We start from the raw sequence: 20059 nt of genomic DNA on the forward strand, positions 1-20059 counted from the left end.
CCTTACATTCTGATTTTGGAACTAGAATCAATGAAGACAGAAGATGGTGAAGTGAATGCTGAAGTACCAGTTCAACCAGAATAGGCAGATTCAAAAGAAGATGATGATAGTGAGGAAGAAGAACCTGAAGATAATGATCATGTTATTATTGGAGATAAAGATGCTGGAGTGTTAACTGGAAGAAGAATTAGAGAGAATTTTTGCATGATATCCACTATTAAGCCTAGAACTGCTAAGGAAGCATTTGGAGATGATCACTAGATCAAAGCTATGGAAGAGGGGCTTGACTATATTGAGAAGAATAATACATGGACCCTAGTACCCAGACTAGTAAATAAAAATGTGATAGGTACTAAATGAGTATTTAGGAATAAACTGAATGAAGATGGAGTAGTAGTCAGAATCAAAGAAAGATTGGTATGCAAAGGTTATGCACAGGAAGAAGGAGAAGACTCTGGTGAGATATTTGTACTAGTTGCTAGATTGGAAGGTGTTAGGACTCTACTTGCATTTGGAGCATATAAGGGATTCAAAGTATATTAGATGGATGTGAATTCAACATTTCTAAATGGAATACTAGAAGAAGAAGTATACATTGAGCAGCCAAATGGTTATGCTTTGACTGATGCAAAGGATATGGTGTGTAAACTGCACAAGGCACTGTATGGTTTGAAGCAAGCACTGAGAGCATGGTATAAAAGGTTACATTCACACCTGATGAAGATAGGATTTCAAAGAACCAGTGAAGACAACAATATATATCTCAAATATGAAGGAGATAAGATACTGATGAGTAAAGTGTTTGTAGATGATATCATATTTGGAGGCAATGATGAAATGAGTGATGGCTTTGCAAATGAGATGAAAAGTGAATTTGAAATGTCTCTAGTGGGAAAGATACAATTATTTATAGGTTTGCAAATTTAGTAGATGAAGAGTGGTATTTTTATCACACAATCTAAGTATGTGAAAGAGGTATTGAAGATATTTGGAATGAGTGACTGTAAACCAGTTGGGACACCAATATTTAAAGGTTGTAAACTATCTAAGGAGGATGACATCGCATCTGTTGCTGAAAAGGAATACAAATCAATGATAGGAAAACTGCATCATGTTTTTCACAATAGACCGAATATTGCTCATGTAGTTGGTTTAGTTGCTATATTTCAGAACAATCCAAAGGAGACACACTTGATAGCAACCAAAAGGATATTCGGATATTTGAAAGGTACTATTGACTATGGATTATGGTATCCATATGTAGGTAACTTTGATTTGAAGGTTTATATAGATGCAAACTGGGAAGGTAATGTTGATGATAGGAAGAGCACAACCGATGGTGCATTCTTTCTTGGAGCAGCAAGAAGGAGAGTTGTATATCACAGTCCACTATTGAAGCAGGATATGTTCTAGCTTATATGAAATGTACCTAGGAAATCTGAATGAAACACATTCTAGGAGGATTCAAGCTGAACATTTCAGAACCAGTAAAGATTTTATGTGACAATATCAGTGCAATAAATATTTCAAATAACCCGGTGTTGCATGCTAGAACCAAGCACATTGAGCTGAAATATCATTTCTTAAGAGAGAAAGTGCATAGTACAGATGTATTATTGGAGCATGTATCTACCAAGGAGCAACTAGCAGATATCTTTACTAAACCTCTACCTAAGAGTACTTTTGAGTATCTTAGAGGTCGGCTAGGGGTTGTGCCCCTACATGAGGTCAATTGAGCTGATGTGGAATACATGAGTCCTGGAGCTAATTGAAGAATCTGGTAGCAAGATTGTTGTCGAGTGGACTTATTCCATAGGGGGAGCATCAAGTTGTAGATTGTTGATGCAGAATAGTGAAGTATGACATTGTATGTTTTACTTTCACTTTGGCATTGTTGTCAAAGGGGGAGAAGAAAAATATGATTATGAGGAGAAGAATTGTATGATTGATAGAGAAAAGATCTATAGCCAGTTACTCGCTAAAGACATGGAGACTTAGTTGAATGAGAGTATATGGTAAAATGTAAACCAGGATTCCTATACATAATCATCACAATGAAGGGTATTGATACTTGTATTGCCATCAATGCCAAAGGGGGTGATTATTGGCATTTGCATGTAGATTGCATTGATGAACTACTATGTTATCATTAAAGTCAATTATAACCGGTAATGATGTTGTTTTGCAAGCAGTAGGTGAGCTAGTGAAGGAAACCAGTATTACTTGAGAAGCAATGAGATCAACTGGTAACCCTACCTGTTGATGTACCAAACCCTAACTGATGGAGCTTGGTGAATCAGTTGTATTGGTTTATGATCAAATGATGAGTGGCAATGATTACGCCACATATGCATATTGTATGTGAAGAGTTAATAATGGTTTTGGGCATGTAGAGATAAAGGTTTTATCTTGGGAGTGAGAACATACATTGCATGAAGTGGAAACTGTGTGATGAGTTACAAGGATCGATGAAGTGGTGATCAAGGAGAGATTGAGGTTGTCTTGAATAATGTGCAATGATTGCTATGTAATCCAACAGTCATACTTGAACCAATTTTTATGTAATCTCTATGCGATCTTAGGTTTGTGATGTGTTACTGACCTATTGTTTTGTTTATAAGGTCGATGAGTTATTTTATTGAGGTGTCAACAATTTTGTTTAAGTGTAAGTGTGATTGGTTGCCAAACCAAAAGGTGTATCTGTAGTATGTGTGGAGGTAAATAGGAGCATGAAAAGGATTTGATCAAGTAGAGTAATGCTATTTACCAGATCAACAAACTCGTGTTGTTCTCTAACAATTACAACAATCAAATCCCTTAACTGGGTGAGCTCTAGCATGCTTAGTGCTATCTAAATACTCTAACCAGGTGATCCATTAGCTTGGATTTCAAATCCTCTATCGAGGTTACTCCTAACAGGGCATTGCTTCTAATAGGGCATTATAGTCAATCCCTTAACCAGGTGGTCCCTAATAAGATTTGTTCTTAATAGGACTTTTTGTAAAGCTTTAACAAGCTTGGCTCCTAACAGGGCGAACTTCAAAAGAGTTCATAATACTTGTGGGTATTCATCTCCACTGTGGTTTTTACCATTTGGGTTTCCACGTCAAAATTATTATGTCAAGTGGTGAATGTTTTTGTGGTTATGTTTTCTATGGTTAATTTGCTTAACCGTTAAATCTACTTAGATATGATATGATGACTGACAATAATATGAAATGTTCTATTACTATTGTTAGTAAAGTATTTGAATTTTTTTGTTAAAAGGTTTTGAGATTTTTAGAGTTGTTATATTGTTATTCTATTATGATAGTCAACCTGTATACTTGACAATGATATTGCAATTTGTAGTTCAGTGTTTGAACCAATTAGTTTTGAGTTTGACTAGAGAGATTGTTTTTAAGTTTGGAGAAAGTATATTCAATTTTATCTACTGATTCACCCCCCCCACTTTGAGTATTTGTCTAGATCCTTATTGATTCATCATACCATTATATTTTAGTGGATTTGAGTCCCGAAGTGATGAAGGTATATTTCTAGGCTACTCAACTCATAGAAAGACCTATAAATTCTACAGAAAGAGGCTAAGAAAAGTAGTTGAAAGTGTGAATGTCAACGTGGATGAGGATTAATTGAAGGGGAATTAATTACTGACACCTTATAGTGAAGTCTCGGAAGATGAAGATGAAAGACATCCTGAGAATGAACTAGAAGAAGAAGCACCAAGTGAGACACCAAACTGGTATGTGCAGAAGAATCATTTGGAGAACCAAATCATAGGAAATAAAAATGATGACATGCAGACAAGGAGGAGACTAGCTCAAAATAGTGAACAGGTCAATTTCTGCCTCATGACAGAGATGGAACCCAACACTTTTGATGAGGCCAAGAAAAGTGAGAAGTGGGTAGATGCTATGGATGAAAAGCTGAAACAAATTGAGAAAAATTAGACTTGGGAACTCATTCCTAGACCAGCAGACAAGAATGTCATAGGTACCAAGTGGGTCTACTGGAACAAGATGAATGAAGAAGGTAAGATTGTTAGGCATAAGGCTAGACTAGTATGCAAAGGGTATTCTCAAGTAGAAGGAATATATTTTGAAGAAACATTTGCACCGATTGCTAGGCTTGAGGCTATTAGAATGTTTCTTGCTTTATCAACTTACAAGGGATATAAGGTCTATCAAATGGATGTAAAATATGCATTCTTAAATAGAAACTTGGAAGAAGAAGTGTACATGGAGCAATCAAAAGGGTTTCAGTTACATGATGATGAAACTTTTGTGTGCCGGTTGAAGAAAGTCGTATATGGTTTGAAGAAGGCCCCTAGAACATGGTATTCCCAGTTAGACAAATAGTTAAAGGTGAAAGGATTCCAAAAAGGGAATGTTGACAACAACTTATACATCAAGGTAAATGGAGATTATATTAATATAGTTGTTGTGTATGTGGATGACATCATATTTGGTGGAGACAAGGACATCATGTGCAAGGATTTTGTAGATCAGATGAAGACACAATTTGAGATGTCCATTCTAGGTGAGTTGGCTTACTTTCTTGGTTTGCAAATTTCACAACTAAATAAAGGAATATTCATCTTTCAAACCAAGTATGCCAAGGAAATGTTAATAAAGTTTCAAATGGAGGACAACAAACTAGTAAGTACTCCCATGGTGACCAGTTGTAAATTGAGGAAGAATGATGAGTCACCAGATGTAGAGAAAACACTTTATAGGTCTATGATTGGTAGTCTGTTATATCTAATAGAATCTAGACTAGATATAGTACATGTGGTGTGCATGGTTGCAAGATTCCAAGATGCCCCAAATAGTCTCACTTAAATGCAATTAGGAGAATCTTTAGGTATCTGTAAGGAACAATTAGTTATGGCATGTGGTATCCAAAGAAAAGAGACTTTACTTTGCAAGCATATACTGATGCAGATTAGGCTAGCTATGTTGATGACCAGAAGAGCACTAGTGGAGGTGCATTCTACTTAGGAGACCAACTAGTGTCATGGCACAACAAGAAGCAAGATTCAGTTTCATTATCCACTATTGAGGCTGAGTATATAGTTGTTGCTACATGTTGTTCATAGGTTTTGTGGATGAAGTAGACATTGAAGGACATACAAGTGGAAATACTAGATCCTATTCCAATTCAGTGTGACAACTCAAATTGCAATCAACATCTCAAAGAATCTGGTAATGCACTCAAGAACAAAACACATTGCAATCAAGTATCACTTCTTGAGGGAGAAATTAGCAGAGAAAGAGGTAATAGCAGAATATGTTCCAATCGGTGAGTACATTGTTGACATATTTACAAAGCCACTTCCTTTGAGCACATTTGAGTACTTGAGACAAAAGTTGGGACTTGTGATGTATGGTTCAAGGGGACTCAACAATTGCTATAATCTTAGGACCCTTGAATCATGAAGCATGGACATGGGGGCATAATGTGTCCTATCGGTTGCAGGCTTGAGTTGTGTAAGACCAAGGCTCCCTTTTTCCATTGCTATCAAAGGGGGAGAGAGAGATGTAGTGTGTGTTGACATCAATGCCAAAGGGGGAGATTGTTGGCATTAAGTTTCTATTGATGTCAACCAGTGAGTAGGAGTTTGTTGGCATTAGAGATTGATGTCAACCAGTATGGTGTAAGCATGATTTATCACCAATAAGAGGTGATATGAAGAAGTGTGGTGGCATGTTAGTAAATACCATCAAGGCATGAAACCAATATGTATGAATTTTGGCTGCCTATTTGTGATAAAGAAGCAGAATGTTAACAAGATCACAATGAAGTAGTATACCGAAGGATAAGGTGAGTTGGTGATGTGTTGTTGGTGTAGGGCACCTATAAAATTTTGGTTTGTTCTAAGTCTTTTATGTTGTCTTTCAAGTTGTAATGAATGGACCAACCATTTGGGACTCCATGAAGTCATGGTTGAGTTGTTCAAGCTTTTGTTGTGTTCAGGATGTTGATATCCTAAAAAGATATAATGTTGACATTGTTCACAAGTGCAATACTCTAAGAATACAAACATCATGTAATAGGGTGTAATGTATTTTTTTAGGTATCCTAAGATGCATTGAGGGCCTTTTTTTGAGCCTCAGGGTGCACTTGAGTGCAAGTTTGCATCCTAAGAACCAAAAAGATGCAAAAAGTGCTAAGCAACATTTGCAATATTGCAAAAAGTTATATTTTTGTTGATTGGCGGTGAAGGAGTTTGTTCTAACCAAATGAATCATGATGATATAAGCCAAAAACAATGTAATTGTATAGGTTGGAGGATTCAGAATGCAAAGCAAGTTCTGGATATAAGAGGAAAATCTTGTTTTACATTGTTTTGACTCTTTTTCTTTTGTTTTGTTGTATTGTACAGTCCAGTATAGTCTTATCAAAGGACTTTGCTTTTAGGGGATGAAGGATTGTTGAATCTACTTTCCAACAAGGTAGAGGACCATTCTCTATGACTAGGTGCAAAACCCTTTTAAACTAGGGTTTAAGCAAAATTTTCTCTAACCTGAGCATCTACTGATGGCACTAGTTCAAATATAGTGGAATGATAGGTTAGGGTTTGTAAATAGGTTTAGTGTGAGTTTTGTAACTTTGTAGACCTTTGTGTTGAATTTACAATGATACCCTAGGCTCACAGCAAGAGTTGGTAAGACTAGGTCAACAAAAGATGTGCAATTTCAGGGCACACATGGATTGCTAGAAGGAAAGTTGATATTGTTGGCATTACACACTCAGATGAGAATGGTTGATGTTGCCATTGATAGAAACCAACTAGTAATAGGGTTCTATAGGTTTCTATTGATTATACTGGCAACAAACTTTGCATACCTACACCGATAGCTACACAAAGTTCATTCACACCGACATCCAATTTACATCGACAAAGAATCATACCAGAACCCAGGCCAACATAAGATAAAGTTTTATTTATGCGAATTATATTGTAATGTAATTAATTATTTGTATCCGACATGATGTATTGTAAAGACTCATATATGTATGAGATCTTGTAGGCCATTTTAAAAGGATGTATGGTATTTAAGCGAAGTAAGGATATGTAATTAGGTAATTAATATGAGCGAAAATATTTGTATATGCATTTTGATGTAATAATTTGATGAGAGAATAAGGGCATAGTAGAGAGAAGAAAGGTTTATGGCAAAGGTATTTGATAGAGCTTAAACTGGTACGGAATCCAACATTGGAGATGCTATTTTGAGCAGTATATTGTCATTGGATTTAACCATCCAATTTTTTAGTCAGTGGGACTCCTTTTTATGATTGAGTAGTGAGCTCTAGGTTGTTGGCCTTGCTGCATATGCAGGCCCCTATTGTATAAGTAATATTTATTCATATTGGCCAGTGAGTAAATATTGTGGGTCACAAATCCCACTGAGTTTTTTCCCCTACCGGGTTTCCTCTCCAAAATATCTTGTGTTATGGTGTGCATTGATGTTGTCTCTCTTATTTCTCTTTATTGTATTATTGCTTGTTTACTGGTATATTAATTTGGGTTATAAAGTTGCAAACAAGTTTAAATCTTTGGTTAACCTATTAGACACTAATTCACCCCCCCTCTCAGTGTCTTTGGGACTGATCAAGTATCTAATAGATACATGTTTGAAGACCTGGTTGAATTCCCTTTGAGACTCCATGATTGGGTTTTGCAGATGTTTTGACTGGTGAATCCTTTTAAGAAAAAGTTTGTAAGTCACCCGAGTATGCCTAAAACCCTTGAAAATAGGACAGTTTTGGATCCCCCATGTGTACAAAGAACCTAGATGCCATTTTTCAATATTGTGTTTAACTATAAAAAAGGTACTCAAATATGTAATTTATTTGTGGCCTTGTGTGGGAATATTTGAAACTAAGTCCTGAAAACCGTAATAGAAGGGCTAATTGCATTAGGCCTATTTAGAGTGTAGGTAGAGACAAAGTGAGGTTGAGAAAGCATAGCGATGGGCTTGAAGGTGAAAAAATCCCTAAAAGACATCAAAGACACTATGTAAGTTCATTTTACACACATAGAACAAGTTGGAGAATTAAGATCCTTTGCAGAGGTTGTTGGAGCCCTTGGAAGTGGTGTTAGAGATTGAGGTGGAATCCTCAATAGGAAGTTTGATTGTTAAAGATCAATGGCTATAACTTGGAGGAAATCCAAAGTGGATTAGGCCTTGGAGGTCTAACTAGTAAAACCCTTACCAAGCACCATTGGATGGGCTTGAGGAGCTATTGGGTTGGAGAGAGCAAGGAAGACAACTAGGTTTTTTAGAGCAACTTCAAGAATCTTTGCATTAGAGTGATATTAGAGCCACCCTTTTTGAAACATTGGTGTATGTGACACATTGAGGAATCAGAAGAAAGTTAAATGCCTCCAAAGGTAATGACTCAAGAAGCCATCTGTTAGATGGTGGCAGAGATTCTAGAAGGATTGAAGGATCAGGAAGGAACTAAAGGGACCCGAGATGCTAAGATGGAGAAGGGGAACATTAAGACAGAATGTGGGGATGAGATAGATGAATAAGTGGAAGATGAGGAGGACCAAACAATAGTTTCAATGCCTCTAGACCAAAAAATATTCTTGGATGCAGTGAAATCCATCTCCAAGGTTAATTTGGATTGATTACCCACCTATGGAGGAAATCTCAATGGAGGAGAGTTACTAGATTGGATAGAAGCAATGAATAATAATTTTGATTATAAGTAGGTAGCAGAGGAGAAAGTAGTAAATGAAGCCAAGTCAAGATTTAGGGGATCAACCCTAGTTTGGTGGAACATGATGCAAGAAGAAATGGTGCAAGTAGGTAAGAAAAAGATAACTTCATGGGAGCATATGAAGATAAGGCTGAAAGCTCAATTCCTACTAGGAGATTATGAATTTCAAATCCACAAGAGACTACAAAATTTGAAACAAAGGGAACTAGATGCCAATGCATACACTGAGGAATTCTACAAACTAAGTTTGAGGGCTAGGAAACATGGGAATGAAGTGGAGAAATTGGGTAGATACATGAATGGCCTTAGGCAAAATATACAAGATGAAATAAGTATCCTCACACAAGACATTGTTCATAAGTGTTTTTAGTTGGCATTAAGGGTAGAGGAAAAGATCAAAAGGAGAAGTGAGAAAAATCAGAAACATAGAGGTGGTAATAACTTTAGAGGTAGAGGAACCTTTGGCAGAGGGTAGAGTGCTTCAAGAAATGAAGAACATCAAAACCAAGAAGGAAGTGGGGACTCACAAAGAGGAAGATATAGAGGATCCTTTAGAGGGAGAAGCAATTTTAGGGGCACATTTGGACACTCAGGGAGAGGAAATATAGTCTTCACTGGTAGGTGTTACCACTGCAACAAAGTTGGACATACCATGAGTAATTGCCCGAGAAAAGCCTCAAGTTAAACAAGCTCATACATGGGTGAAAGAAGGACTTAGTTAGTGCAAGAGGAGGATACTCAAAGTGAGACCTCTGAAATCAGCAAGGTAGGGCCAGTGACAGATCGAGAAAATTTTATTATGAGAAGAACAATGTTAAAGATACCACAAGCTCAAGAGTCACCATAGAGGAAAAGTCTATTTAGGATCACTTGTAAGTCACATGTTAAAATTTGTAATGTGGTTGTGCATTCAGGTTCCACAGAGAATATTATCTTAGTTGAAATGGCAGATAAGCTTGAATTGAAAAGATTACCCCATCTCACTCCCTATAAGGTATCATAGCTCAACTGGGGTCAACATGTCTTAGTTGATCAACAAGCATGGGTGGACTTTGAAATTGGTGAATACAAAGAAAAAATTCTATGTGACATATTGCCTATGGATGCTTGTCATCTTCTTTTGGGTCGTCCATGGCAATATGATTTGAAAGTTTGTCATGATGGAGAAAAGAATAGTAACCTCATCACCAAGAATGGTAAGAAGTATCAATTGGATCTATTACCTTATCCAAAGGAGTAAAAACAATTAGGGTCAAGTGTTATGTTGTCGAGTGGAAAAGAGTTCCTTAAAGTGTTAAAAGAAGAAGGTAATTAGGGCTATGTTGCAATGCTAAAGCTTAAAGATGAAGCTAAGGTAGATCGAATGAGTGAAGTGCCTCAAGAAGTGCAAGGTTTACTAAAGCAATATGCAAAAGTTTTAGGAGATGATATGATTAATTATTTTCCTCCAATGAGGGATGTTAATCCCCAAATAGACTTGATACTAGGGGCAAATCTGCCTCACAAAGCTGCTTATAAAATGACACCTAGCCAAAATGAAGAGATCGCTAAACAAGTGCAAGAACTCTTAGACACAGGGTTTATTAAAAAAGAGTTTGAGTTCTTGTGATATTCCCACTATTCTAGTGCCTTAAAAAGGAGGAAAATGGAGGATGTGCATCGACTCAAGAGCAATTAATAAGATCACTATAAGATATTGGTTTCTCATGCCAAGGATAAAGGACCTATTGCACAATCTAGGTGGAGCATGCTAATTCACAAAGGTGGACTTGAAATCTGGTTATCATTAGATAAGAATCAGACTTGGTGATGAATGGAAGACAACATTTAGAACCAATGCAGGCCTATATGAGTGGTTGGTGATGCCTTTTGGCCTCACTAATGCACCTAGTACCTTTCAAAGGCTCATAAATGAAGTCTTAGTTTAGTTTATTAGCAAGTTTGTTATTGTGTATCTTGATGAGATTTTGGTCTTCAGCAGGTCCAAGGAGGAACACCTTAAGCATGTGGAGATGGTCTTGAAGAAGTTGAAGGAGGCTCAACTCAAAATCAACCTTGAAAAATGTGAGTTCTTGAAAATAGAGTTAGTTTACCTTGGTTTTGTCATTTCACAAGGTTGTTTAAAGATGGATCCAAGTAAAGTAGAAGAATTACTTAATTGGCCTATACATAGGGACATAAGTGATGTTAGAAGTTTTCATGGAATGGCATCTTTTTATAGGAAGTTTGTGAGAAAATTTAGCCATGTTTTTGCTCCTATACTCAACACCATTAAAGGAGGGATTAAATGTCAATTTAAGTGGATAGAGGAAGCCAATAAGGGATTTTAATTGTGGAAAGCTAAGATAGTAGAGTTGTCAACCCTTAGATTGCCTGATTTTAGTCATTTATTTATAGTGGAGTGTGATGCTATCCAAAGGGAAATAAAGGCCATCTTGAGTCAAGAAGGTCATCCCATAGCATTATTTTGAGAAAAATTGAATGAAGCCAAGCAAAGATACTCCACATATGATTTGGAGTTGTATGCCATGGTGCAAGCATTGAAGAAGTGGCATCATTACTTATTACCCAAAGAGTTTGTAGTTTACACTGACAACCATGTCCTTAGTTTCCTTAATGGGCAAGAGAAGTTGAATCAAAGACACCTAAAGTGGGTTGAATACTTACAATCCTACACCTTCACTATCAAGCACAAAAAGGGAACTAGAAACAAGGTAGCTGATGCATTAAGTAGGAGATTCATGACTATGTAGGAGAAACAATTGCAAAGTGCGGTATTGATTGAGTTAAAAGACCTCTACAAGGATGATAAAGACTTTGCAAAGATATATGTGGTTTGTACTAATTTTTATAACACCTCACATGTCTCTTATTTAGATTATATGATACAAGAGGGTTTGTTGTTCAAGGGACACCTTCTTTGCATTCCCCAATGTTCTATGAGACAAAACATTATCCAAGAAAAGCATCAAGGAGGTCTAGGAGGTCATTTTGGCATAGATAAAACTATGGAGTAGGTTAGTAGGTTTTACCATTGGCCTAAGTTGCAATTAGAAGTGAGAAGGTTTGTAGAACAATGTGGAATCTGCCAAAGAGAAAAAGGTTCATCAAGTTATGCAGGTCTATATGAACCTCTGGTCATACCTCAGAGGCCTTGGGAATGTTTGAGCATGGATTTTGTGTTAGGCTTACCAAGAACTCCAAGGGGATTTCAAAGTGTGTATGTAGTGGTTGATAGGTTCAGCAAAATGGGACATTTTATACCTTGCAAGAGAACCAATGATGCCACCTATATTGCAGGACTCTTCTTCAAGGAGATAGTTAGAATTCATGGCCTTCTAATCAGCATAGTCAGTGATAGAGATATAATGTTATTAAGCCACTTTTGGAGGACACTTTGGAGAAAGTTGGGCACAAAATGATCTTTTTCATCTGTCTACCATCCTCAATTAGATGGTCAGATAGAGGTAGTCAATATATCCTTGGGTAATCTACTGAGATGTCTCACCAAACAACATGGGCAGACTTGGGATTTGGTACTTGGTTAGGCAGAATATGCATACAATGACTTAGTTAACTGAAGTATAGGTAAAATTCCAATTGACATAGTGTATGGTTTTCATCCTAGGGGCATACTAGAGCTCATGGATCTTAGTACTATTACACCTAAGAGTGCACAAGGTGAGAATTTTGCAGAAGGAATCAAAGAAGTGCATGATAAGGTAAGACATACCTTACAACAAAAGTCCGAGCAGTAGAAGATGAATGTTGATAAAACAAGAACAAATGTGCAATTTAAGATTGGAGATTTGGTCCTAGAATACCTAAGAAAGGAGAGACTTCCAAAAGGGCAGCCTACTAAGATATCAATGAAGAAGATTGGGCCTCTCAAGGTGGTGCATAAATATGGTCAGAATGCATATGAAGTTGAACTCCCTCCCACCTTGGGTATTTATCCTATCTTTAATGTATGTGATCTCTATCCATACAAGGGAGAATCACAAACACATCACTTAGACACTTCATCACAAGGTACTAAAGATTGGGTGAGAGATTTTCCACCAAGCCAACCTATCAAGTTGGAAAGTATCTTGGACACCAAGGTAGTAAACAAGACAAGGAAAGGGGTATAAAACATTATCTTGTAAAGTGGGAAGGGTTACCTGAATCAGATGCTATGTGGATGTTAGAATCAGATATACTTCAACATGGTGTAGAAATTGCAGACCTCTTAACTCAAGGGACTTGAGTTCTTTGTCCCAAAGGAGTATGGTGTAGGGCACCTATCAAATTTTGGTTTGTTCTAACTCTTTTATGTTTTCTTTCAATTTGTAATAAATGCACCAACCATTTGGGACTCCATGAAGTCATGGTTGAGTTGTCCAAGCTTTTGTTGTGTTCAGGATGTTGATATCCTAAAAAGATATAATGTTGTTGTTGTTAACAAGTGCACTACTCTAAGAATAGAGTCATCATGTAATTGGGTGTAGTGTATTGTTTTAGGTATCCTAAGATGCATTGAAGGCCTTTTTTTGAGCCTTGGAGTGCACTTGAGTGCAAGTTTACATCCTAAGAACCAAAAAGATGTAAAAAGTGCTAAGCAACATTTGCAATATTGCAAAAAGTTATATTTTTGTTGATTGGCGGTGAAGGAGTTGGTTCTAACCAAATGAATCATGATGATATAAGCCAAAAAAAATGTAATTGTATAGGTTGGAGGATTTGGAATTCAAAGAAAGTTCTGGATATAAGAGGAAAATCTTGTTTTACACTATTTTGACTATTTTTTTTGTTTTGTTGTATTGTATGGTCCAGTACAGTCTTATCAGAGGAATTTTCTTGTAGAGGATGAAGGATTGCTGAATATAATTTCTAACAAGGTAGATAACCAATTTTGGTTGTGTGTGGTTGTAGAGATTAGAACCATTCTCTGTGACTAGGTGAAAAACCCTTGTAAACTAGGGTTTAAGAAAAAATGGTTGTAACCTGAGCATCCATTGATGGAACCAGTTGAAATGTAGTGGAATTATAGGTTAGGGTCTATAAATAATTTTAGTGTGAGTTTTGTAACTTTATAGACCTTTGTGTTGAATTTACAATGTTACCCTAGGCTCACAGCTAGGAGTTAGTAAGACTAGGTCAGCAGAAGATGTGCGATTTTAGAGCACATATGGATTGGTAGAAGGAAAGTTGATACATGTTTGGAGAAATGGTTGAATTCCCTTTGAGAATTAATGATTGGGTTTTGTAGATGTTTTGGCTAGTGAAGCCTTTTGAGACCAAGTTTGTAAGTCACTTGGGTAAGCCTAAAACCCTTGAAAATAGGATAGTTTTGGATCCCCCATGTGTACAAAGAACCTAGATGCCATTTTTCAATTTTTTTTTTAACTATAAAAAAGGTACTCAAATATGTAATTTATTTGTGGCCTTGTGTGGGAAGATTTAAAACTAAGCCGTGAAAACAGTAATAGAAGGGATAATTGCATTAGGCCTATTTGGAGCCCAGTAGAGACAAAGTGAGGTTGAGAAAGCTTGGCGATGGGCTTGAAGGTGTAAAAATACCTAAATGACATCAAATACACTATGTAAGTTCATTCTACACACATAGAACAAGTTGGAGAGTTAAGATCCTTTGCAAAGGTTGTTGGAGCCCTTGGAAGTGGTGTTAGAGATTGAGGTGGAATCCTCAATAGGAAGTTTGATTGTTAAAGATCAGTGGCTATACCTTGGAGGAAAGCCAAATTGGGTTAGGCCTTGGAGGTCTAACTAGTAGAACCCTTACCAAGTACCATTTGATGGGCTTGAGGAGCTAGTGGGTTGGAGAGAGCAAGGAAGACAACTAGGTGTTTTAGAGAAACTTCAAGAATCTTTGCATCAGTTGTGTTGACGGCAAGAGAAAATGTTCAGTGTGTTAGACATACTAGTAAGGGTATGTATTGGTAGAAGGATTTTCTAGATGAACAAGTATGAATCGACCCTATGTCAGTGAGTAGGTCATATGTTGACGTGTCTTTCATGTGGATGCTAGGTGGCAAGAAGGGTGATGTCAATGTGTTTTCATCATCGAGGCAAGCTAGTTGCAGAAACATGTAATCATTTAATGAAGCCCCCTTAATTTTTGGATTGAAAATCAGAAGTTTTGTGTCTTAATGAAGAATGAACAATAGAGGAATATCAAAGAGTTGTTGGCATCATGATCAAAGCATGAAACCATATTATAGGATGACCTCGAATAACAAACAACTAGATCTTAAATGTGGTCAACAAAAATCAAAGTAGAAGATCAGGGTTAGGTTTTCTATTTTTATCATACATGAATTGGATAAATGAAAAACATGCACATATTTATCTCCTCAATGCAGGCGATCAATCCAAGGAATATTGGATCAGATTGAAGATAGATTTGGTCGCTAAGAAGAAACCCTAACTGTCATAAGTTTAAATTGTTTTTTGGCGGGAAGGCTCAAGTTTAAATATGCCAACTTGAGAATTTGATTGGTGATGAGAGAGTGTGAAGAAGGGTGATCATTGTGTAGTCAAAATAATTGGAAAGAAAATTTTGAGTGACTGTGTGTGTAGGTGATACTAGAGCATACGAAGGAAATTGGTAAAGGTGTTCATATCGGTAGAGTGTATGAAGAATATAGAGGGAAGGAATACATGTAGAGTTAGACCCAGTGGATATATTACAAAATTTAATTATGATTCAATAGAGACATAAAATATTAAGAAAAGTGTGAGATCTGACAAAGAGGGAGAAAAACAAAAGAGATTGTGAAAGTGACTGGTAAAGTTGAAACTGGTAGAACATAGTACATAAGAGTTACAAAACTTTATTTGTAATAGGTATTTATCATTATATTTGAAATCTATCAGTTTGATTACTAACCTGGTGCTTAGTGCAGGGGTCATAGCTCCTTTGGTTGGTGCCTTAAAATTGTAATCAAATCATTTTAATTGTGAGGTTGGATTGGAGTAAAAGATCTCCAACAGCTATTCTCACTTAGGTTTTTCCCACATTGGGTTTTCCTCGTATATCTGGTGTTATGTGATACATTTTTTATGTGTGTGTATTATTGATCCAATAACTATTCTTCCTTCATAGTCAGTTTGTATTGTTTAGGTAACTGGTCTTCCCATTGTTTGTTTTATTTGCTACTGGTATATCCTCGAGGTAGGAAAGTGTTTAAATCACTGATTCATCCCCCTCATAGTGATCCATTATGTCCAACACACCATACAATGCCTTGGGACATTGTATGGTCCTAAAGGATCATGCGGTGTGCTAAGGGGTATTATGGTGCCAGCAGGGGTCATGTGGGGTCCTAGTGGTGCCACACATGTATTACAACACCATATAGCCCATTTGGACACCATATGACCCCCTAGGACATCATATGCTCCTAAAGGGTCATGTGGTATGCTAAGAGGTCACAACATGTCATTTGGTGTTATGTGGGGTCCTAAGAGAGAGAGAAAGGGGGAGAGAGATAGAGAGAGGATGGGAAAGAAATGGATATATAGGGTGGAGGGAGAGAAGAAGAGAGAGAGAGAGGTATGGGTTATGGAGGAAAAGAGAGAGGGGAGCATGATGGTTTGTTATTTTTGTAAGCAATATTGGTACCATTTTTAATATTATAGTAATGGTTCATCTTGCCACCATAGGACAACATATAACCCCTTAGAACACCATAAGACACATTAGGATATCATATGGTCCTACTTGGAGTTGTATGATGTGCTAAGGGGTCATATGGCATCGTTAGGGGTCATGTGGGGTCCTAAGGGGTCATATATCATAATAATTGTTTACATTGCCCCCTTAGGACACCATATGACCTCTTAGGACACCATATGACTCTTTAGTACAACATACTACTCCTTAGGACACCATACGATGCTTTAGGACATTGTATGGTCCTAAGGGGTCATACAATGTGCTAAATGGTCTTATGGTGTCGTTAGGGGTCATGTGGGGTCCTAGTAGTGCCACTGATATAGTACAACACCATATATCCTATTAGGACACTATATGACCCCTTAGGACATCATATGCTCCTAAAAGGTCATGTGGTATGTCAAGGGGTCACATGATGTCATTAGGTTTTATGTGGGGTCCTAAGAGAGAGAGAGAGAGAGAGAGAGAGGAGGTAAAGAGAAATAATGGGGAGGGAGGGAGAGATATTGAGAGGGATGGAGAGGGAGAGGGAGAGGGAGGGGATGGGGAAGGGAGGGAGGGAGGGAGAGAGAGAGAGAGAGAGAGAGAGAGAGAGAGAGAGAGAGAGAGATAAAAAAGGGAGGGAGGAAGATGGGGGGAGAGGAAGAGATGTCACATGATGTCATTAGGGGTCACATGGGTAATTGAGCCACACATTTGTTACAACACCATTTGAACCCTTAGGATATCATACATGGTCTGAAGGGGTCATATGACATCATTAGGGGTCATGTGGGGTTTTAATGGGTCCACACATGTGTTAGAACATCATATGACCCCTTAGGACATCATATGGTCTTAAGGGATCATATGTATGCTAAGGGACATTACATCATGTCATTAGGTATTATGTGGGATCCCGAGAGAGAGAGAGAGAGGATAGGAATACAATGTAATAAGATATCATAAGGCAATATATATGCATATATTTTATCTACATACATGTATACATACGTGCATACACATATTATATACATATACATACATATTATATATATATATATATATATATATTATATATACATATTATATATACATATATACATATTATACATATACATATATGTATGCATACACAAACACATTTTAAACATACATATATATTTTTTGTGTTAGGCTATCTTTATGTGGACATAACCCGTACAAGGTTTGTCTTCTTAAAACCTCGTATGTGGTTTTTTTTATTAAAACCCCATACATGCTTTAGTTTATTTAATCTTGTGAATAGGCTTGGATGAGAAAGTTGTGGGTCGGAAGTTTGATTTCCCTCCATTTCCCTATTTTTTGACGTGTTTTTGTTTATCAACTTGGTTTCTCAACTTTGTCATCATCATGTTTACACTTCATCAACTGGGTATTTCTAAAATTGCCACCATATTTTCACCCATCTTCTAAGCTTTCTAACCATATAATTTTTTAAAATTTGAACAACAATAACATATTATTCTTGAATTTATTCTACTAGTGTCTCCATAGTTCTCATAGACATATGTGAAGCACTTTTTTAATATCTTTTGATCTACTTATCCAAATTAATATATATATATATATATATATATATATATATATATATATATATATATATATATATATATATATATATATATATATATATATATATATATATTATAATAGTGCACTTGATTTTTACAATTTAAAAAAAAAATTGCATTTTTTTGATTATTTTGGTGCAAGTTATACTTCACGTACGAATAAGTACCTGATTTTCAAGATGTGCTCAATTCGAAAAAAAAAAAAAATACTTAACAAAAAATTACAAAAAAATATACAACTTCTAGTTCTGACTCTTAGCTATCTATATACCAAAGGATTTGTCAAAATACTAAATCTAACTATGACTTTTTTGATGTGCATGTTAGATGCTATGTTATGTTTTTCTGAAAAAAATCAGGATCTATTTTTCGTACGAGAAAGATTTGACCCCCTTAATCTTATCCAATTTTGAAAAAAATTATTAATTTGGAAGCTAGATTCAAAGTAATACAATCTTTTTTCTTTGATTATCTTTATATATTGAGTGGGTGACTCTCAACTTTCTCCTCCAAGATCAGGTCTACCTAATTTCAAGAAAAAGTGTCCACTTATAGCCCCCTTTTTGCACACCATCTTGGTGCACTTACCGGCATGCAAGTAAAAAAAATTCACTACATTGTTCTCCTACCAATCAAGATCTTGTGTTTGAAATATGGGTGCTCTCAGAAGCACATGCACAAGAAGATATGATGGACGGATATAGAGATTATAAAATGCAATTAAATGAAATAGATATGAGAAATCAATGAGATGAACACAATGATCAAATATGAAAAGTAGAACGCAAAGAAAAGATTCAAAGTGCAAGTATGCCAATGATATCGAGATTTTCCATGCTTAGAAATTAGAAGAAACAAGGTATTTATAATGTTCTCGGGGTGCAATCTAGGTTTCAAGATGAATGTGCGATAAAAGATTAGTGTGAGATGCTTGTCCCACATGCATTAGGTGAGTGGGATTAATATGAGTGGATAAGATAAATAGGAGATGAAGTAGATATGGAGGAGATTTGGAAAATGGTTTTATTTAAAATAAATAAAATGGAATATATTATTAAATGGATGAATAATAGAATATATATTGATTTAATGGATTTAATTGAATAGTGGAGAAAATATAATAATATTATAGATGAATATAATAGAAAATAGGATCATTAAATAATGGATCCACTCGATCACGTAGGAAAAATTGAGTTTAATTAAGAGGACATTTTAATGGAAATTTTTATGTGTCTACATTTTGGCCCTCTTTGAGACAATGCAGCCAGTCACATTGTTTCAAAGAAAAAATTGATCAATGGATATATGCCCCAAAGGTATCCTGGTAAGGGTGATTATTGATTCGTTATGCCCTCTCGAGATATTGATGAACATATTTCTGAGGATTGATCTCTTGATAGATTATGAAAAGAAGATTGGATGATTGATAGTGCGCAAGTGATTAAGTTGAGATTTACATTTGATGAAAATGAACAGTCTATGAGGTGTAATGGAACAATTAATATAAATTGACAGTATAGTCAGGTTGATAAGCTAATTAAGCTGATTAAGTTTATTAAGCTAATAGGGATTGATGTTAGTGCAAGGTAAGGTGATCCAAGGATTGATTGATTGAATGATCCAGGGGCATTGAGATTTCAAGAAACAAGTTGATTGATCTATTAAAGAAATTGATAAAGATATTAAGAGACATGTATCAGTTGGGTAAATTGATTGACTTATCACATTGAAACAATGAAGAAGATGATTGAAGAAATGATTGAATACGAGAAGATGATGAAATAAAATGATAAAGAGAAATAATTGATGTGAGAGGCAATGAAAGGAGATGCAAGCGATGAGAAGATGCAAAAGGATAGATGATGAGAATCCTTATGCATTTTTAAGAGCTTATATCATCCTCAAGCTTAATATAGAAAAATGATAAAACTCATCTAGATATGAATAAGACCCAAATGAATTGTCATAGCGATTGCGTGAGAGAAAACACATCAAACAAGAGAGGATTGCCTTAGTTTGCATCAAACCATTATGTCCTCAATGATCTTAG

Source organism: Cryptomeria japonica, chromosome 7 (assembly GCF_030272615.1).
Source record: "Cryptomeria japonica chromosome 7, Sugi_1.0, whole genome shotgun sequence".
NCBI lineage: Eukaryota > Viridiplantae > Streptophyta > Pinopsida > Cupressales > Cupressaceae > Cryptomeria > Cryptomeria japonica.